A 23,082-nucleotide genomic window follows, 5' to 3' on the forward strand; every position below is an offset into this window, starting at 1 on the left:
CATTCAAGGTCGGGAGGCGGCTGTGAGGAGATAACCCTCGTCCAAGGTAAGGAGCAGCGGCTGCGCTTTGCTGGAGCAGCCGTGAAGAGATACCCCACGTCCAAGGTAAGAGAAACCCAAGTAAGATGGTAGGTGTTGCTAGAGGGCATCAGAGGGCAGACAGACTGAAACCACAATCACAGGAAACCAGCCAATCTGATCACAGGACCACAGTCTGGTCTAACTCAGTGACACTAAGCCATGCTGTGTGGGGCCACCCAAGACAGACGGGTCATGGTGGAGAGGTCTGACAGAATGCGGTCCACTGGAGAAGGGAATGGCAAACTACTTCAGAATTCTTGCCTTGAGAACCCCATGAACAGTATGAGAAGGCAAAATGATAGGATACTGAAAGAGAAAATCCCCAGGTCAGTAGGTGCCCAATATGCTACTGGAGATCAGTGGAGAAATAACTCCAAAAAGAATGAAGGGATGGAACCAAAGCAAAAACAATACCCAGTTGTGGATGTGACTGGTGATAGAAGCAAGATCCGATGCTGTAAAGAGCAATATTGCATAAGAACCTGGAATGTTAGGTCCGTGAATCAAGGCAAATTGGAAGTAGTCAAACAGGAGACGGCAAGAGTGAATGTCGACATTCAGCGAACTAAAATGGACTGGAATGGCTGAATTTAACTCAGATGACCATTATATCTACTACTGTCGGCAGGAATCCCTTAGAAGAAATGGAGTAGCCATAATGGTCAACAAAAGAGTCCGAAATGCAGTACTCGGATGCAATCTCAAAAACGACAGAATGATCTCTGTTCGTTTCCAAGGCAAACCATTTAATATCATGGTAATCCAAGCCTATGCCCCAACCAGTAACACTGAAGAAACTGAAGTTGAACGGTTCTATGAAGACCTACAAGACCTTTTAGAACTAACACCCAGAAAAGATGTCCTTTTCATTATAGGGGACTGGAATGCAAAAGTAGGAAGTCAACAAACACCTGGAGTAACAGGCAAATTTGGCCTTGGAGTAAAGAATGAAGTGGGGCAAAGGCTAATAGAGTTTTGCCAAGAGAACACACTGGTCATAGCAAACACCCTCTTCCAATAACACAAGAGAAGACTCTACACATGGACATCACCAGATGGTTAACACCGAAATCAGATTGATTATATTCTTTGCAGCCAAAGATGGAGAAGCTCTATACAGTCAGCAAAAACAAGACTGGGAGCTGACTGTGGCTCAGATCATGAACTCCTTATTGCCAAATTCAGACTTAAACTGAAGGAAGTAGGGATAACCACTAAACCATTCAGGTATGACCTAAATCAAATCCCTTATGACTATACAGTGGAAGTGAGAAATAGATTTAAGGGACTAGATCTGATAGACAGAGTGCCTGATGAACTATGGACGGAGGTTCGTGACATTGTACAGGAGACAGGGATCAAGATCATCCCCATGGAAAAGAAATGGAAAAAGGCAAAATGGTTGTCTGAGGAGGCCTTACAAATAGGTGTGAAATGAAGAGAAGTGAAAAGCAAAGGAGAAAAGGAAAGATATTCCCATTTGAATGCAGAGTTCCAAAGAATAGCTAGGAGAGATAAGAAAGCCTTCCTCAGCGATCAATGCAAAGAAATAGAGGAAAACAATAGAATGGGAAAGACTAGAGATCTCTTCAAGAAAATTAGAGCTACCAAGGGAACATTTCATGCAAAAATGGGCTCAATAAAGGACAGAAATAGTGTGGATCTAACAGAAGCAGAAGATATTAAGAAGAGGTGGCAAGAATACACAGAAGAACTGTACAAAAAAGATCTTCATGACCCAGATAATCACAATGGTGTGATCACTCACCTAGAGTCAGACATCCTGGAATGTGAAGTCAAGTGGGCCTTAGAAAGCATCACTATGAACAAAGCTAGTGGATGTGATAGAATTCCAGTTGAGCTATTTCAAATCCTGGAAGATGATGCTGTGAAAGTGCTGCACTCAATATGCCAGCAAATTTGGAAAACTCAGCAGGGGCCACAAGACTGGAAAAGGTCAGTTTTCATTCCAATCCCAAAGAAAGGCCATGCCAAAGAATGCTCAAACTACCGCACAATTGCACTCATCTCACAGGCTAGTAAAGTAATGCTCACAATTCTCCAAGCCGGGCTTCAGCAATACGTGAATCAAGAACTTCCAGATGTTCAAGCTGGTTTTAGAAAAGGCAGAGGAACCAGAGATCAAATTGCCAACATCCACTGGATCATCAAAAAATCAAGAGAGTTCCAGAAAAACATCTATTTCTGCTTTATTGACTATGCCAAATCCTTTGACTGTGTGGATCACAATAAACTGTGGAAAATTCTGAAAGAGATGGGAATACTAGACCACCTGATCTGCCTCTTGAGATACCTATATGCAGGTCAGGAAGCAACAGTTAGAACTGGACATGGAACAACAGACTGGTTCCAAATAGGAAAATGAGTACGTCAAGGCTATATACTGTCACCCTGCTTATTTAACTTATATGCAGAGTACATCATGAGAAATGCTGGGCTGGAAGAAGCACAAGCTGGAATCAAGATTGCTGGGAGAAATATCAATAACCTCAGATATGCAGATGACACCACCTTTATGGCAGGTAGTGAAGAGGAACTAAAAAGCCTCTTGATGAAAGTGAAAGAGGAGAGTGAAAAAGTTGGCTTAAAGCTTAACATTCAGAAAACTAAGATCATGGCATCTGGTCTCATCACCTCATGGCAAATAGATAGGGAAACAGTGGAAACAGTGGCTGACTTTATTTTGGGGGGCTCCAAAATCACTGCAGATGGTGATTGCAGCCATGAAGTTAAAAGACACTTAGTCCTTGGAAGGAAAGTTATGACCAACCTAGATAGCATATTAAAAAGCAGAGACATTCCTTTGCCAACAAAGGTCCGTCTAGTCAAGGCCATGGTTTTTCCAGTGGTCATGTATGGATATGAGAGTTGGACTGTGAAGAAAGCTGAGCACCGAAAAATTGATGCTTTTGAACTATGGTGTTGGAGAAGACTCTTGAGAGTCCCTTGGACTGCAAGGAGATCCAACCAGTCCATCCTAAGGGAGATCAGTCCTGGGTGTTCATTGGAAGGACTGATGCTGAAGCTGAAACTCCAGTACTTTGGCCAACTCATGAGAAGAGTTGACTCACTGGAAAAGACCCTGATGCTGGGAGTGATTGGGGGCAGGAGGAGAAGGGACCGACAGAGGATGAGATGGCTGAATGGCATCACCAACTCGATGGACATGAGTTTGAGTAAACTCCGGGAGTTTGTGATGGACAGGGAGGCCTGGCGTGCTGTGGTTCATGGGGTCACAAAGAGTCAGACACGACTGAGTGACTGAACTGAACTGACTGATCTTTGTCGCCGTAGAAGTGACTTAATTGTTAAACTGTCAGATATTCTCAGTGATGCCAGGTACAGTTAATAAAAAGATGAATCTTAGGTTGTCTTTCTTAAACATAGCATCTTATATCGATTGAACTTGACAGTTTATAAAACACTTGTACTAATGAAATTTAGTCAACTTAGCCGCATAGTTTTTCAGGCTTTGGTATATATTCTGTACTCGAAATGCATCCAGATTGCTAACAGAGACCCCAAAAAACCATAGCCCACCTCAAAAACAAGATCAGCATTTTTACTGGACAGAAATGCAAAACAAAGGACGAGACAAAGTTGGGAGCAGGCAATCCCAGCCAGGAGTTTAACCGAGACCGAGTAAATGAACCGATGCCAGAAGGCAATAGAAACACTCACTACTTTAAGTAAGAGGCTGACTTGAGGCTTCCAAGCTGGTGAAAGAACACAGACAAAAACGGCTTCTCAGTCAAATTGTACAAGAATCTGTGAGCTGAGGGGGCAAGGATATAGACATCATTTTTCAACTTGGTGCTGGACCAAGCCTCCTGCTGGTTCAGCAACGGAACTGCAACATCCTCTGCTATCAAAGAGCTTTCTTGCGCCTCAGCTCAAGTGACCCTCTCAACTGCATGTGTCCTATAGAGGAAAACTGGACATACGCTATTATTCCTGTTTTACAGAGGAGAAAACGGAGGCTCAGCTAAGTTGCCTAGGATCATACAGCATTCAGGCAAATATCAGAATCAGGACTAAGACTCCTAGATGTATTATATGAGACACTTACTGTGTATCTGAAAAACACCCCATGAGATATTACCAGTATAGTTAGAGTTACTAGAATTGCTACTAGAAAACTTATTCTTTGCTTCCAAATTTAAGTATTTTTAAATTAAAACTGAATGGGTATTATAATTTGTGACTCTTTCAATAATTTCCCATCTCAAACCAAACGATGTCAGTATTTTCAATAAAGTTTCAGCAGTAGGGGAAGTGGATAAACTTTTTCCTCTTACAATTTAGTATATCAATTTCCATCCAGTATTATCAAACTCTAAAGGGAAAGAAGGTCTTCAAGAAAGAAGAGAGAGGATCTTCATATTTGGTTAGGTGGGGAGAAAAGCAGCGACAATATAATCTAAAACTTAGACAGAATTTTTCAAAGAGTTGAGAAGATAATGGAAAAGGATATGCTTGGATACATCCTGGAATTTTTCAAAATAATTCCAATTTCACAAAACTTTACTTCCTCTAATTAAGATGGCTCAGGAGATTATAAATAAAAGTGACTTAATTCCAATACACTATATAAATCAAATCACAAAGTATGAAAAAACCTTTGTCAGATCTTTTAAACAGATTGTTTTTTAATTCAGAAATTCTAGGCTATATTTGAGGGAGAGTCTCTGAAACCAAAGTACCAACCAGATGGTTTAGGGGTCAGCCTTGAGCAGATACAGAAACTACTACAGGGAACATAGTTAAAGTGTCAAACATGAGAATCCTTTAAAGACACCCATACTTTGCCCAAGATGCTAACAAAACCCTCTGGCTAACTTTACCCCTGGTGTCTCCCTGCTGGCAAATAATAAAAATTCCAGTCCTCCAGTTCCCTTCTCTAAGCTCACCAGTTACCTTGTTCAACTAAGTAAACACAGTATAGGAAAGGATATAACATTCTAAATTTCTTGAAATTTTATGGAGTTTCTTAGTAGCTGTGCTTTTTAGTTTAAAAAGTCAATATATATTTATGTTTTAAAATGTACTCTTATTCAATGTTCTTTATTGTTCTGACAAGACATTAAAAGTCATATTATACTGTCAAACTTAGATGTGTTTATATGTACACACTTCTTGGCATATAATTCCTTGTTTGCACTTTGAGGTTAATAGAAGTTTATATGATCATTTCAGGGCATACAATGGAAGGGTTGGAAATGAACACATCTTGATTCCTTATACTATGGATAAGATACTAGAAATGCTTATCCCATCTTCTTCAAAAGCAATCTGAAGCAATGCCCTTAACCTCATCAACCATTAGGAAAAGATTCCACACATATTATCTCACTTAAAAATTGCTCATGCCTCAGTCAGTCCAGTGTTCTTGCCTGGAGAATCCCAGGGACGGGGAGCCTGGTGGGCTGCCGTCTATGCGGTCGCACAGAGTCGGACACCACTGAAGGACTTAGCAGCAGCAGCAGCAGTCAGTCTGTTTCTTTCAAGATTATCAGATAGGATAAATAGTGAAGAGACTATTGAAATGCCTTAGCAATTAAGAGTATTCAGAAACAAACCATAAACTGCTTATGATTAACATGTTCAGCCAAGCACTTATAAATTGAGGGGCATTTTTTTTTCTTTTTAATTTCTAAAATGGAAATCTCTTATCTCATTTATAGAAGTAGGAAAATGTTTTTTATTTTTCCTTTTGTTCCTTTTACTGTGTGACTTTTCACAGAATCTTAGTGAGTGAAGTCCATTGTCAAATTCTGTTCAGCAACTGAGCTTATAGACCAGGTTCTGGGAGGAGAAAAAAAGATTAGTCCTGCTATGACACAGGCTTATACCCAAATAATGGCTGAAATGAATGCATTTCTAGCTATTTAAGTATCCAAATAATGCTTTAAATCCTTTTCTACATAAAAGAGAAAACTGCCAGAAATTAGTGTTAGTCCTTTACTGATTGAAAATTATGTATCTCCGTTCTTGTAGAGATTATTCAGCTCCAAATAAACTATTAATTGCAGTATGCATATATTTATTTGTAGTTTGGAAGTTGGCATACGCTTCTGGATTCAGGACTCCTACTGATTTCAAAAACATTTAGCAGTGTCTGGCAGCTGACATTTATAGATATATCATTATCATAGATTTGAAACAGAAACTAAAGAAAGCTTTTATCAGAACTTTTAACCTGTTTTTTTTAAATTCAGAAGCTCTAGACTATATAAGAGTGAAAGCCTCTGAATCATATCAGGAGCTAGTGAATTAAGATGTTTGTTTTATTGTTGTTGTTGTTTAATCGCTAAGTTGTGCCCAACTCTTTTTGCGACCCCATGGAATGTAGCCCACTAGGCTTCTCTGTTCCCAGGATTTCCCAGACAAAAATACTGGAGTGGGTTGCCATTCCCTTCTTCAGGGAATCTTCCCCACCCAGGGATCAAACCCATGTCTCCTGCTTGGCAGACAGATTCTTTACCACTGAGGCACCAGGGAAACCCAAAGTATTTGTTTAGTAAGCACTTATTAAATACTTAGTATTCAGACACTGTTTCAGGTGCTGGAGATAAGACTAAGACGTGGTTCATACCCTCAAGGAGCACATACAGTGTAAAAGAGGGGGCCACCAAGGCAGCAAATGTAGCAAAGCTTAGTAGGTGCTGTGGTGGAAGTATACGTGGAATACACCTGGTTCATAAAGGAGGTAAGGGCTGACAATTGCATGGGGCCACAAGGAGTCAGGATGCTGGCACGCGGAGAAAGTGAGGCTTGAGCTAAACCTAGAGAAAGTACTAGTTTTCATCAGCAAGTAGAGGTAGTGTGGGCCCAAGAAGGAGAGTCATATGAGTCAGGGTACAGTGGTGGGAAACGGCAGTGTGGAACATCTGGAGAACTTGGGGTACTTTGCTGTGCTGTGAGCATCAGATACAAAAAGAACTGTGTTCAGTGACCTATCAAGCCGAAGACAGCGCAAGTCAGAGCAGAGGGCCTTGTACCCCAAGTCAGAAGCTTAAACAATCCCCTGTGAACTCACAGCAGTGGAGAGTAGAATGGTGGTTGCCGGGGGCTGGGGAGTGGGAGAAATGGGGAGATGTTGATCAGAGGGTACAAAATTCTAGTTATAAGATGAAGTTCCAGGAATCTAATGGACAGCATGGTGACTATAGTCAATAATACTGTATTGTGTAGTTGAAAATTGCTAAGAAATTAGACCTTACATGTTACTACAGGGGAAAAAAGGTAACAAGGTGAGGTGGTAGATGTGTTAACTAACCTTATTGTGGTAATCATTTTATAATACATAAATGTATTGAATCATCACTCTGTACACCTTAAACTTACACAATGTTCTGTATTAATTATAGCTCAATGAAGTTTAGGAAAAAATCCTGTTAATAAAGGGCAACCTTTGATAAAGTCCAAACTGGTAGGGATACCACCAGATTTAAACTTTACAAATTAGAGAGGGTTAGATAGGGAACAGGGACTACATAGCAAGAGTCTAAGTGAAGGGTGGTAAAAACTGAATTAAGGAGGTACTGGTTGAAGTAGAGACAGAGAGGATATAGGAAGCAGAATCCGTAGAACTTGATCACAGATTGGATGAATTGTTGGATAGATATATGGATCAATGCTCTGCTGATCCATCCTCCAGGCCTTGTTACTATCAATGAAATTGATTTGTAAAACCCCTGGATTTGAAAATGAATACCTATGAGGAAGGGTAATATTTCTAATATTTAACAACCACAAATTTAATAGCACAGGCACTTACACTGGTTTCCAATGTGGAACCAGGGCCAGGAATGCCCTTGCTGTGCCAGAAATTAACTCCTTCTTTGTTGGACCGTTAGGAGGTCTAACAGAGTCCAGGGGAAGAACTGGCCACAAGGGGTTGTGGTAGTAGAGGGTTTAACTATTTACTAAATGAGCAAAAGGTCTTTCAGCATTTTAACAGCTGGTATGGCTGAATATTATTAGCTCTGGCTGTGGTGAAGAATAAAAATAGTTAAGTCCTAAGAGAGATTTATCCCATTTCTAAACAAATCGATAACTACACACATTCATAGGAATCCTGATGTGTGTATCACCAAGCACTTTCTACCAGTCCAAGTTTTGGTAAAAAAGGAAAAAAGGTGGAGAGCTGGGAGAAGTAAGTTGGCATTCTGGCTCTGCCTTTTAATATTGTATGACTTCAGACAAATATTGAACTTCATTATTTTCCTTTATGGACTGGAATTAATAGCATTTACCCTACTACCTCCCAGGGTTGAAGTGTGGATCAAGTAACATAATATATACAAAAGAGCTTTGTAAGCTGTGAAGCTCTCTGTAAAAGTTGCTTATTGTTACAATATTAATGCTGTAACCTGAGTTTCCCTAGGTGTCCTCAGGCTGTGGAAGGCTTAATGACATAGGAATGACATTAATTTAAGCTGCAATAGATAGTCCTTGTTCCTGCCTGCAGACTTGGGGTCTCAACCTCTGGAAGCATTCCCCTGATGACTTACCAGAGCTCTTAAACCAATTAGACCTTCACCCTCAGCTGCACAACCTTTGCTGGGCACCATCTCAAAGGATGGTTGTTGCTTGTCCTGATTCAAATGAATACATTCCCGTGAGATGGCAGTCATATCACTGCTTCTCCTGTGCCTCTCAACCATGGCACTGTCCCAACCAGGAACTATGGTTCAGCACCGCTTCCCCCTAGAAACTCCCTGCAGGGCCACACAAGGGAGAAGAGCTGCCCGGGGCCTGAGGTAGTGATTCTCAACCCCAGCTGAACACTGATCTCTCCCAGGAAGATTTTTTTTAAAAATCCATGCCTAGTCCCTCCCCTGCCAGATTAATGAAAACCAAATCCCTGAAGATAGAGCAGGGGCATCAGTGTTTTTAAAAAGCATACAAAGGACTTTGATTCGAGTGAGTGTTGAAGGTCACCCCGTGTGTATGTGGAGCACTTATATCTCCCCTGCCATGTTCACCTGTTAGGCCACAGAAACTATTCTGCATGTGTCCCCTGCCTTAGAAGGACTCTCCAGAGCTGTGGCAGAAACTGCCACAGGGACTTACCTGGTGGTCTAGCAATTAAGACTCTGAGCTTCCACTGCAGGGGGCATGAGTTCGATCCCTGGTTGGGGAACTAAAATCTCACATGTTGTGCGTTATGGTCCAAAAGTTAAAAAAAAAAAAAAAAAGAAGAAAGAAAGAAATTGCTATATTACATTTTTCTTTATTTTTCCAATCAGTAGTGATTGCATTCACTCCTTTAGGTGTGAAAAAGTGCTATTTTATTTTTACCTCATCGTTGCCATTGTTTAGTTGCCAAAGTCGCATCCAACTCTTGCAACCCCATGGGCTGTAGCCCGCCAGACTCCTCTGTCCATGGTATTCCTCAGGCAAGAATACTAGAGTGGGTTGCCATTTCCTTCTCCAGGGAATCTTCCTGACCCAGGGATTGAACCCAGGTTTCCTGCACTGGCAGGAGGATTCTTTACCACTGAGCCAGCAGGGAAGCCCTTTTTACCTCATACTGTCACCTTATTTGTGTACTTTATAATGTGGTACATAAATAGACAAAGAAATGTATATTTACATGCTCCAATATTTTACTTACAGGTGCATGGGAGCAAGATTTTGTAGAAGACAATTGTCTTTCTATAAAAATTTATGACATCTCCGTGGTTCTTAATGTAAAATTAATTTTTCTAATCTGAAAAAGCATCTGCCACTCTTTTATTAAATGGTCTCATACATGGGATGTAAAACTTATGAAACGTTGACTAAACACTAAAAGTGAAAGCCACAAGCTTTAAAGGGATTTTTTTTTTTTTTTTTTTTTTTTGCAGAAGAGGGTCAAACTGGTCTCCTGATTCCAAAACCAAGGGTCTTTTTTTTTTTTTTTTTTTTACAATATTTGAATATTGGATATTTAAATGCTACATATTAGTATGCATATAATCAAAATAAAGAAAATTTTGCCTGTTAGATAAAAATAATACTTCTAAATTACAGAGAGAAATTTCCTCAGATGTTTTTCAATCTAGCAGTAAAATGCCAATTTGTTTCTTAGCTAAGAAGAAGGCCTCAACCACAAGACTTTTTTTCTTTCGGGATAATTCTGCAAATGACACACTCCTTACTTAAGCAACAGCAAAATGCCCATCTAAATGACTCATCTCTAATACATTGCTTAGGGATCAAAAAAGCCTCCAATTACTAGTAAAAGTTCCCCACACAGTTTTACACACACGCACGCATCCCTTTTTCATTCTGTGCCCTGAATTATTTACCCTACTATACAAAATAAATTATTAAAGCAAAGTAGTTATAGAAAATCCATATGATCATGTTATAAAAAGTTTGAATTTTATTCAAAGATGGAAAAACATTTCCTGTCATTCTCAAATCAAAACTCTCTTGGGCTCCAATACAGGGCCTTTCAAAAGCAGCACTCAAAATTGAGATGAGAAATTTTGCCCACATAAGAACCTCAGATTCACTTTGTTTAGGAAATGATGACTGAAATTTAATTCTTTGGATCACATGGCCCAGAACCACTCACCAGCTTGGACCCACTTTGAGTTTCCTTAATAACTTGGTCTGTTTAGTTCAAAGATGTGGAGACCTGTTTGTTTATAACTATTTGGAAACATTTAACAAACTATATTAAGATTACCTTCAGGCACTTCATTTATAAGAAAAACTCCAGCTGTTTTCCCCTAGCCTATTTTTCTAGAGGGTACATTTCTTCCATTAAATTCTGTCACCAAGAAAATAATTTTGGTTAAAAATGTTCATCAATTCTCTTTCATCTAAATATCTACTCAAAAAAACAATTAGATGTCTAAACTCTTCAAACAGCTCCTCTTACTAGAATGTCAAGTTCCTTTTTAGAGTTAGCTAATGGGTCAGGAATGTAAACTTGTCTTTGGTTACTAAAAAGTGTTCATTTTAGATCTTTCCAATCTCATAATTTGGAGAAGGAAATGGTAACCCACTCCAGTATTCTTGCCTGGAAAATCCCATGGACGGAGGAGCCTGGCAGGCTATGGTCAATGGTCACAAAGAGTCAGACATGACTGAGTGACTTCATATATATATATAATCTCATAATTTCATTCTCAGGTAATTTTTTTCTTCTCATCATATTTTCTCTGGTCATCATGGAAGCTGGATTTTTTGTTAAACTCCTCCTGTTTATGTGTTATTTATAAGAGGTATTTATTTATACATTGTAATCACCCTGGTCAGCAAAGTCACTCCAGATTTCCTTCATTTATGCACTACACTTTGTTGAGAAATTATAACAAAAGAATGGCATCAAAGATTGTACTTTTACATAGAATTCTGCTCAATGCTATGTGGTAGCCTGGATGGAAAGGAGGTTTAGGGGAGAAAGGATACTTTCATGTGTATGGTTGAGTCCCTTAGCTGTTCATCTGAAACTATCATAAACATTGTTAATCAGCTATATCCCAATACAAAACAAAATTAAAAAAAAAAAAGGAATACCTAATTCTTAAGGAATTGATTTCATCATAAATGTTCTTCCATATTATAATAGCAAATATGTAATAAAATCATTGGCAGTGAAAAAAAAAGACTGTGCTTTTATTAGGCAGGGAATTCAGATTAAAATAGTCCCTTACCTAATGAAGAAGACCAAAATAAATTCTTAAGTTATTTACAAAAATTCTGCTCAATCTCTCTCTATTTTTAAATAGATAGGACTTTTCCAGGGCTTAGTCCCATAAAAATCAGTATTTGGTAAGTCTATAAATAAATAGGACAGTGATTTTTTTCTTTATTTATTGATGTTTAGTTGATGTACAATTTAAGTTACAAGTGTACGGTGTAGTGACTTACAATTTTTAAAGGTTATACTCTATTTATAGGTGTTAAAAATATTGGCTATGTTCTCTGCATTGTACAATATATCTTTGTAACTTATTTTATACCTAAGAGTTTGTACTTCTTACTCCTCTACCCTTATATTATCCCCGCTTCCCTTTCCTCTCTCCACTAGTAACAACTAATTTGTTCCCTGTATCTGTGAGTCTGTTTATTTTTTGTTATATTCACTAGTATGTTGTAATTTTTAGGTTTCACATATAAGTGATATCATATAGTATTTGTCTTTCCTTGTCTAACTTCATTTAGTGTAACCCCAATCAAGTCCATTCATGTTGTTTCGAAGTGATTTTTTTTTAAGGTCAGTCTAGGAACTGTTAACTTTCTTCACTGAATCTATTTTCCAAATTTTTTGACAATTAAACAATAATATCAAGGAAGGAAAGCAGAGAGTAGGCATGAGTGCAAACATGTATTACAGAGACATTATGATGTTCAGTATTAAATAACCTGCAATATTTAGAGACTATGGCAAAATTTCCAATAATGGGCTAAGATAAAAGGAAGATTAAAAAAAAAAAAGCATCTTGTAACAGTTGAGTCTAAGGAATATGAGAAAAAAAAAGCTTTACAAATAGCATCCTGTTATTCATTGGACAAGTTTTGTACAGAGAAAAGTACTTTAAGTTGTAATTTCATATTTTCACTAATGCTTTCTTCACATCAAGAACATACATGCACATGATACATACCAATGTATAATCTTAAAACACATGCAAGTAGTGTCTATGTAAAAGAGAAACTCTAGGGTACTCTTTTATGAAAAGGAAAACTATCAAAATACACATTAAGCAATTGTAGAAGATACATTGAACACCACTCATTAAATAAACAAACTAAAGTATATACAACAGAGTAGTTCTCATATTGTGGTATTGATTATATGAATTAGTAAAAGTAAAATATTGCCATTAATGAGAATTTGACAAATATAAAATAAAGAAAATATTTTTATCCATTGTTTCACCAGATTAATGAATAACAAGATTTTTTAAAAGGACAGAAAATCAGGACTGATTTGAGCAACAAAGAAAAGCTAAAGAAAATCTATTATACTCCACAAGTATTTGAAGGATAATGGAAGCAAATTACGTTGAATCATTGCCATAAAGGATTGGAGGTATTTGTTGGATTTAGCTTCAAGCAAGAGAAGAAACAGAAATAATCTTTGCTGAGCATCTACTGTGTTCTGCTATCTCAATTCAATCTCACAACTTTGTAATCTGAGGACTGTTATCTCTATTTAACAGATAAGGAAAACAGGCCTTAGATGAGCTAACAACTCACTCAAGGTTTTACATGGCTAGGAAGAAAGCAAGAGATTTAAAGCCGAGTCTACCTGGCCCAAATGTCACTTCTGAGGTTTTTGATCATGTTTGAGAAAGCCCCATGGATCCTCCAGCATTCCAAAGGGCAAGAGAAAGAGGTCTAAGAAATTTGGGTCTTATACCACTGTTTCATCTTTAAACAAAATAGTTCCAATTGTTCCTAATTTTGTACTGGAGATCTATGTGAGAGTTCAATAAAGACAAACAAAGACTGTCCTGAAAAAGTGCAAAAAGTCTACCATACGATGTTGCTTTCCAGATTAGCTTTTGGACGTTCTGGACCTAAAAGAAACCTGTGGCAGATGAAAATGTGCAATTTAACTTTTTTCTGGAGATATTAAAGGGAAAAATGGACCATTGTATTTTGAGTATAGAGTACAGTCCCTTTTCTTCCTGTTGTACAAGAATGTATAAGATTGTTTCTCAGATATCCAGAATAAGGATGACAAATGTGGAGCACTCAAGCCCTTGGCCATCACGGCTGTTCAGTCACTACTGGGTCAAACCAGAGCCTTAGAACGTTGTTCAACAGAACATTCCCAACAGTTCAGCCAGTCAACCAAGTATGTGAGCTATTTAATTTTACCTATACAACATCTTTTTCCATTAAAAACAAATGCTTTTTCTTTTTAACTTTTTCCTAGGATCAGCATTTTTTAAAAGAATTCAACCTGAATTAAAAAAAAAAAAAAAAAAAAATCTCAGTTGTGCATGGTAACCAGTGAAGAAAACCATTAAACTGTGGCCTTTACTATTTTTTTCCTTCATTGTTACCTGTCACTTATAACTCCACTCTTTTCCTTCTGCTTCCATGCTTTCATTGGTCTCTACTGGGCCACTTAGCACAAGCTAAATGGAAAGAGTAGAAGAAAAAAACTTCCTGTAGGCTTCCTGTCAACTTGCAGATGTATAACCCTTTTGGAATTATAGATCTTGTGGGTTATTGCACTTTCATAAATGCAGTTCAGACAGTGTTAGTGTGAGTGCCAATTGCAAGAGCTCTTCTTTTAATATCAGAGCATTCTGGAAGTAGAAGATATCAGGGAAGGCATATGTTGTGTCCCCAAGCCCAGGTCACTTTCATCTTCTCCACAAGAAGAACATGTCAGGCATCAAGATCAAACTAACAGTGATAGAAAGAAATGTAAAGACTGAAGGAGCAAGGGAAAGTATTACTAAGTCTAGGGGTCAGTAAAGGAGACAAATACTATTCTCTCCTTTTGTAAGAAGATATAAAACAAATTGGAGGGTTAGAAATTTTGTTAGGCAAAAAGAAAGAATTTTTAAAGCTAAAATAAGGTAGGGTAGGAGCAATTTTTTTTTTCCTACCTTTTAGGAATGAAGATTTGGTTGATGGAAATTTGTCCAAGACGCTTTCAAGCTTTCAGGAGATTTACGGGGCTGTGGAGATAGGTAGGAAAGGAAGGAAGGAAGATGATGTGTGTTTTCAAAATGTCTATGGAAGGCTGAGATGGAAGATCTGGATGTTGGCAAGAGTGGCAATGGGAGCTTCAAGCTCTTCTTCTTACTTGTACAACAGTTTTATCATTAGGAGAAAAGGTAGAGATTTCAAGAGAATTGCTCTCCAGAAAGAGAGAGATCTATCAGGCAGAAAAGAAACCCACAATATGCTGCAGTAACAATAGCAAAGCTTTATTGGTTTAAAATAAAGTTTTTCTTCCTTTTCAATCTGCTTGTTTACCTACTCGGCTCAGAGTATTCATTCAGAGGACACCCACCATCTCACAGTCTTGGTAGAGCCCCTACCATCTCAAACATACCAGAGAGAAAAGAGAATTCTGAACGTTCTCAGGCTATTAAATGATTTTCCTCTAAGTATTGTAACACATATTACTTCTGCTCTGACGTATCAGCCAAAACCAATTACACTGCCCCACTCAGACGCAATGAGGATGAGAAATACAATTCCATGTGCCCCAAACAGGAGATAACAGGGAATATTAGTGAACAGAACTAATAACTACTTAAAGAGAACATCCTCATGTCTCTCAAAAACCTGAGCAAGTCTAAAGGAGTCCCATTGCAGGCCAGAGGAAGACTATTCCTAACATTGCTTCTGCTTGCGTATGAGAGCACAAAACAGAAGTTATATACAACATATTATGGAGAATCTCTAAACTGCCTGATTCCTGACTTCTGGCCCATACTAATCAAATTTATAATACTTGAAGCACCTATGCTACTATGGAAAAGACTATGCAATTGCCTTAAAAAACTAGAAATAAAGTTACCAAATGATTCAGCAATGCTATTCCCAGGCATATATCCAGAAAAGACGAAAACTCATATTTGAAAAGATACATGCAACACAGTGTTCATAGCAGCACTATTTGCAATAGCCAACACATGGAAGCAATGTGAATGTCCATCAATAGATAAATAGATAAAGAAGATTGCTATATGGCAACCCACTCCAGTATACTTGCCTGGAGAATCCCATGGACAGAGAAGCCTGGCAGGCTACAGTCCATGGAGTCACAAAGAGTCAGACAGGACTGAGCAACTAACACCCCTCCTGCATGTATATATATATATATATGGCATTGTTTATATATATATATATATATATATAAATGGACCTAGAAATTATTATGCTAAGTCAGTCAAACAGAGAAAAACAAATATCATATAATACCACACATGTAGAATATGCAAAATACAGATTAATTTATTTACAAAACAGAAACAAACCTAAAAAACAAACTTACGGTTACCAAAGCAGACAGTGAGGGAGGGATAAATTAGGAGTTTGAGATTAGCACATATACACTGTGCTGTGCTGTGTTTAGTCACTCAGTTATGTCTGACTCTATGTGACCCCATTGACCGTAGCCCGCCAGGCACTTCTGTCCATGGGGATTCTCCAGGCAAGAAAACTAGAGTAGGTTGCCATGTCCTCCTCCAGGGCATCTTTCCAACCCAGGGATTGAACCCAGGTCTCCTGCATTGTAGGTGGATTCTTTATAGTCTGGGCCACCAGGGAAGCCCAAGAATACTGGTGTGGGCAACCTATCCCTTCTCCAGGGGACCTTCCTGAACCAGGAATCGAATCAGGGTCTCCTGCATTGCAGGTGGACTTCTTTACCAGCTGAGCCCAGGGAAGCCCAGCTACACACTACTATGTATAAAATAGACACACAGCAAGGAATTATTGAATAGCCCAGAGAATAATATTCAATATCTTGAAATAAGATATAATGAAAAAGAATCTGAAAAAGAATGCATATGTGTTTGTATATATATATGTGTGTATTAAACCACTTTGCTGTACACTGAAACTAACATCTTATTATAAATCAACTATACTTCAATTAAAAAAAAATCTTGGAGCACCTAGAAAATGCATCTATAGCAAAGATATAATAAACTGTTACAAAATGGCTTGAGGGAAATCCACATTAATTTAATCAAAGATATGTATTATGTGCTCAGTCACTCCTCAGTCATGTCCAACTCTTTGCAACCCTTTGGACTATAACCCACCAGACTCCTCTGTCCATGGGATTTTCCAGGCAAAAATACTGGAGTGGGTTGCCATTTCCTCCTCCAGGGGATCTTCCTGACCCAGGGATCAAACCCGTGTCTCCTGTCTTCTGCATTGCAGGTGGATTCTTCACCCGCTGAGCCATTGGGAAACAACTATGTATTATGAAATAGCTGCAAATTAATTCAATACAATTATTTATAATAAGAGTAGAAACTAGTTGGAACTATCATTGAAAATAGACTCTCAAGGAGATTTCTCCAACAGGAAGAAAAAAGAATATACTAAGAGCTAAGTTCATGTATTAAAAAGACAAATAAGTTGCTACTTCCTCTTTCAAAAAGTCAGGGATGTCAACTGTATTTTAACAGTTGGTCAAAGGAAAAACTAATACTAGGTCTTTATTCTTCTGAATTAATATCAATACCATCTTTCCAAATCCTTAGTAAAATGACATCATTGTCATTATTCCAGAAGACTTAATGGAAAATAGTTTATATAAATCACCAAATAATCAGATTGAGTTCATATATGTAGACTTAAATAACCAAGAATGTAATACATACCAAACATCTGGCATATCATAGTCGAGCACTTGAAGAATGATTGATATATCTATACTATCAAGTTACTGGTTTCATGGCAATCCAACTTTTCCTTGCAACAAGAACAGACTCAGATTGGCATGAAGTTTTGTGATAAATTTGTGTTTGGAATAGTCGTCAAAGAAATAAAAACTAACTTTCCTTTGAAAAGTAATGATAGCTTAGATAATGCATCTAAAATCATAAAGGACATATTGGCTATAGTTTTTATTCTTGCTTTACTTATGTTTTGACTGCTATTTTTCTATCATAAGAATAATAAATTAGATAGCATAAGGCATCATTTTGGGTTGTTTAGTTGCAAATAACATAAACAACTCTAAATTACAAAAGCATAAAAGGAATATATTGTAAGAATCACAAGCAATTTATAGAACCAAAGAGAAGCCTGCATTAGGCTTGAAAAATAACAGGAATTAGTGCATCAGGAACTGGACCAGGGTGAAGGAGTTAATCGACCACCGCAGGGTGAGGAAACTCCCATCAGTTTTTAGGTTTTTGCATCATTCTGCTCCATAGTCAGCATCCCCTCTGGGCCAAGTTTAATTCACAATTGCACCCCTTAGCTGGGGTGGGGCAAAATACCTTGATTGATTGCTGTATTAGTCTTGCACACAGTGGAAGGAAGGTAATTTTCTAAAAAGAATTTGGGTTATTTGCCTATTAAATGAATGCTTTAAAACAGTTATCTACGACACTAGGGTATATTCTGAGATTTTGGAGTTGATAAAATACTTCAGGGGGTGCCTATAAATTTCCTCAAAATTCCCTTTAAAAGTCTGAAATTTGAATTCTGATCTTATTAGATTTTCACTCTATATACATTGCATGTGTATATGCAATTATACATGCATATGTGTATACTTGTCTGTGCATAAACCAAGATTTGTTTTTTAAAAAATAAGTTACTAGGAAGCTATCAGGATGCAATTAGCTTATACTATAAAATCCTTCAAAACATTGGTAGTAGAAAGGAGAATCTGAATTACTTAAATTTAACTCTCAGGTACAAAGCATGGAAACATAACACACATTCCAGAGCAGTAAATATTGTGACAGCACTGAAAATTAACTTGTGTATGGGGGAGAGGGTGGGAAATCATATTTATATTAGTAGAGATTCTAGATTAGGATGGACTTTGTATACCAGAAGTTTGGAATTTTACCATGTAGGCAATGAGAGACATTGGTGAAATTTATTTAAGTATGAAATGATATGATCAAGTTTGCGTTTGCATTTGTTTAACCCCTGATGGAAACGGATAGGCTAGATTAAAGGAACAAATCACAGGAAATAACTTGGTTAGGCAACTGGCAATGATTTAGGCACAACTAAGAGCTGACTCTGGAGAAGGCAATGGCACCCCACTCCAGTACTCTTGCCTGGAAAAGCCCATGGACGGAGGACTCTGGTGGGCTGCAATCCACGGGGTCCCAAAGAGTCAGACACGACTGAGGGACTTCACTTTCACTTTTTACTTTGATTCATTGGAGAAGGAAATGGCAACCCACTCCAGTGTTCTTGCCTGGAGAATCCCAGGGACGGGGGAGCCTGGTGGGCTGCCGTCTATGGGGTCGCACAGAGTCGGACACGACTGAAGCGACTTAGCAGCAGCAGCAGCAGCAAGAGCTGAATCATTGGGAAAGATCCTGATGCTGGGAAAAACTGTGGGCAAGAGGAGAATGAAGCAACAGAGGATGAGATGGTTGGCTGGACATGAGTTTGAGCAAACTCAGGGAAATAGTGATGGCCAGAAAAGCCTGGTGTGCTGCAGCTAATGGGCTCGCAAAGAGTCAGACACAACTTCAGAGACTGAACAACAACAACAAAGTTATAGGAACTTGACCTAAGACAAAGACAATGAGAATGGATCTAGAAAGAAGGGAACTGTGTTAAGTAGTTTTTTTCTCTACCACAACCTCCTCTAAATCTTAGAGGTGTATAGCAACAAGCATTTATTTTTCTTATCTATGGAAGGGGAGGGTTTTTGCCCACCACGATCATCGGGGGACATTTGTCAGTGTCTTGAGATATTTTTGGTCATCACAATGAAGAACAGTACTAGCAGCATCAGTGAGTAGGAGCCAGGGATTTCACTAAACCTCCAACAGCAGACAGGAGAGCTCCACCACCCTCCAAGAACCATCTAATCTAAACTGTCAGTGTTCTGAGGTTGAGAAGCCCTAATTAGCTTGTGATTCCACAGGTCCAGTTTGGTCTGATCTTAGCAGGGATTCTAAGGGATTCTGCCCTCAGCCGGGTGGTCCATGTACGTGTGGTCAGCTAGATGGTCAGCTGAGAGCTGGCCGCTCTGAGGTTCTGCTGTGAGAGCTCCTTTCTGATACCTATCAAGTCTTATCCTCCTGCAGGTTGACCAGGGGTCCTTTATGTGCTGGAGGCAGGGCTCCAAAAGATGAAGAAGAAATATGCAGGATCTCCTGGGGCAAACTGCTGTGAGTGTCAGAGAGCAAACACTATTTGTTGCCTGTGTCTCATTTTGTGAGTCAAAGAAAGTCACAAATTTACCAGATTCAAGGGATAAAGAAATACTCTTGTGCCTTTTGATGTGAGGGTTATAAAGAATGTGATAATTTTACATTCCACCCTAGAGACAGACTCTTGGCATAGCTAGGAGGTAGAATCAAAACAGCTGGTGGCTGAGAGTGAAAAGGAAGAGATACTGACATTAAAATTGTATTGACCAGAGATCATGAATAATTGAATCTTATTTTTGGCTACCTACTTCTTTACATATTTCCCAGAGAAAATTGTATTCATAGAGGACCAAGCAAGGTAAAAATGACCCTCTTTATTTTTTTTTAATATTTGTTTAATTTATTTATTTGGCTATGCTGGGTTGTAATTATAGCACACAGGATCTTCGATCTTCACTGTAGCATCTTTCGTTTGTGGCATGCAAACTCTTAGTTGCAGCACGTGGAATCTAGTTCCCTGATGAGGAATTGAACCCAGGCTCCCTGCACTGGGAGTGTGGAGTCTTAGCCACTGGACCATCCGGGAAGTCCTGACCCCCTTTTGTTTCTATCTGAAGATTTTGATTCAAAGATAAGAAAGTTCAATCCTAAAAATCTACGCTTAAAGCAGAAGGAAAGATCTTCTCTGTCTAGTCCATTGAAAAATATAATTCTTTCTCCACTGTGGAGAAAGGACACATCTGTGAGAGGGAAGGGAGCAAAGGAAAGAAAGGGAATTGGGGGGAAGGCCTGGTGCTGGGTAAGAGAGGACAGACGAGGAGACACATGGCTGATATGGCAGGGCGCCCTGGGAGCTTGCAGCAGGCTCTTAGGAGAGCAACACATCCTGAAAAGACTCCACCCATGCACACTCTCCCCACAAGGGCAAGGTCAAACATAATGCTCCCGAACCTGGTCAGTCTCTGGTCCTGTTTCTCCATCAGCGAAGTCCAGAGCCCTGCCCTTCAACCTGATCCACTCATTTGGAGGAAACAACAGAAGCAAGCTGTTCAGCCCAGCTTCCAACCCCTAATCAGTTGTAAACTGTTAGATACAGGACTGGCAGAGAGGAAAAACTCAAGACAACTCCCAAGTTTTAGACTAGGCGCAGTGAAGGCAGTGTTTCATCTCAACTAGACATACCCAACTATGCTGAGAAAATTCCTCCCCAGCAGAGTTGGTCATGGATGTGGTGTGTATAAAGACATTACCCTTTCAGAGTATGTAAAATGAGAAAAGAAGCAAGCCAAGAGCAGGAACTTGGAAAGCATCAGCATTTAAACAGCAAGTGGAAAAAGAGACTCATAGAGTAGGCTCAATGACTGGCTGGAGACTTAAATAGAAATCAGGAAGAAGCAGGGGAATATTTTCTAAAGATCAAAAAATTCACAAGAGTGGGTGGGTGTGGGGGGAAGTCTCAAAACAGAGGGGATATATACATGTAGCTGATTCACATTATTGTACAGCAGAAACTAACGGAACATTGTAAAGCAATTATACTCCAACTAAAAAACACATAATAAAAATCAGAAAATTCAAAAGATGTGGTTGTGGTCAACACAGTCAAATGCAGCAGTGGTAAAGTAGGGATAAAAACTTAAATGAACATTGGCTTTGGCAATGGTGATTCATTGTAAACGAAAAATGAGTGTAAGATTTCAAGTAATGATTATTATTTTATTGAATAGATATGGAGGAAGAACAGAGATATATGAACACTTGTGATTAAGAGAGGTTTTTATGTAAGGAGATTTGCATATATTTACATGCTGAAAGGAAAGACTCACTAGAGCAATTGAAGATATAGAAAAGAAGAACATGATGGAGAAATCTCTCAAAAGATATAGAATAAATGAGATGAAGAAGAGCATGTTGAAGGAGTCTCTTTTAAAGGAATAGGGGAGTAAAATCAAGTAAGCAAAAAAGATGAGGAGTAGGAGGTTTTCATGCTGGTAGCTGTTGCTTTATGAAGCAGGGAACAGCCATCCATCCATGTTCTAAATGAGATGGTGAAAGGGAATGGGGTGGTTTTAACTGGAGGGCCAGAGGACAGTGATGAATATATTATTAGACTCTACACATGCAGTTTCCATTCTATAAGGATTGTGAGGAATTCAGAGTGAAAAAAAAAAAAAAATAGTGATGACTAACATATCTACAAAATATTATATATTTCCACTGGACATTGAAGTGGAGGATGATATAGCACTGCTTATCTTCAAATACAGGGGATAAGTCAGGAAACATTTGCGAGCAGTACTGAAATGTATTTATCCCACATTTGTTAAATAACCATACCATTCCTCCAAAAAATAAGGGATCCATCATCCCAACCATTAAAGAGCTTGAAATTTGTCAAGGAGGAGAAAACCAAACAAATCATTATAAGGGACACTAACTGCAGTAGAGATGCACATGGTTATCTGGAAGTGGAGGGGGAGGCACTTAGTTGATCAAGAAGGGAGGAAAGGACTGAAGGTTGGAGAAGAATTCTGGAAACAAGTGACAAACTGAGAATTGAAAAAGTTCATTAAGAGGCGAACGCAGGGGAGGGGGTGGGGGGATCAGAAAGGGCAATCTGAGAAACAGAATCAATGGGCAGAGATGGAAAGAGACTCTCAGGAAGAATCAACTCAAACAGGCCAAGTCAGAAGCCCTCATCCCTCTACTAGCTGCTTAATCCCCTTTTCCCTTTAAAGTTCCCAAACCCCTCACATGCATTCTAGATTTTAAATAATGGGGGCAGGAAAATCAGGGCTTGCCCTTCCTCCACTCTTCTCATAAATGAAACACTTGCCAATATTATCCCCATCATCAAGTTCTTGCTACATAATCTGATGAATACAGTTCCACTGAGGAGTCATAGATTCATCATTGCTTTGCATCTAACTCCTTATAAAGGCGTTTGCATTCTGTTCTCATACTTCCATACTCAAAGTCTTTTTAACAGAGACCTGAGGAGAGAGAAAAGGGATGTAGAATGGAAAGAGTGTCTCCCAGCATCTCTCCTCAAATCATATGTCAAATCACACTTACTCCACTTGTACCTTAATCCTGGCTCTGAATAACTGAAAAGTTTGCATTGTGTCTTGAATTTTTAAAAGTAATACAATGTATAGTCCATGCACCACATTAATTCAGCTTCAGA

The sequence above is a fragment of the Dama dama genome, chromosome 19 (genome assembly GCF_033118175.1).
Source record: "Dama dama isolate Ldn47 chromosome 19, ASM3311817v1, whole genome shotgun sequence".
In the NCBI taxonomy this organism is placed as follows: Eukaryota; Metazoa; Chordata; class Mammalia; order Artiodactyla; family Cervidae; genus Dama; species Dama dama.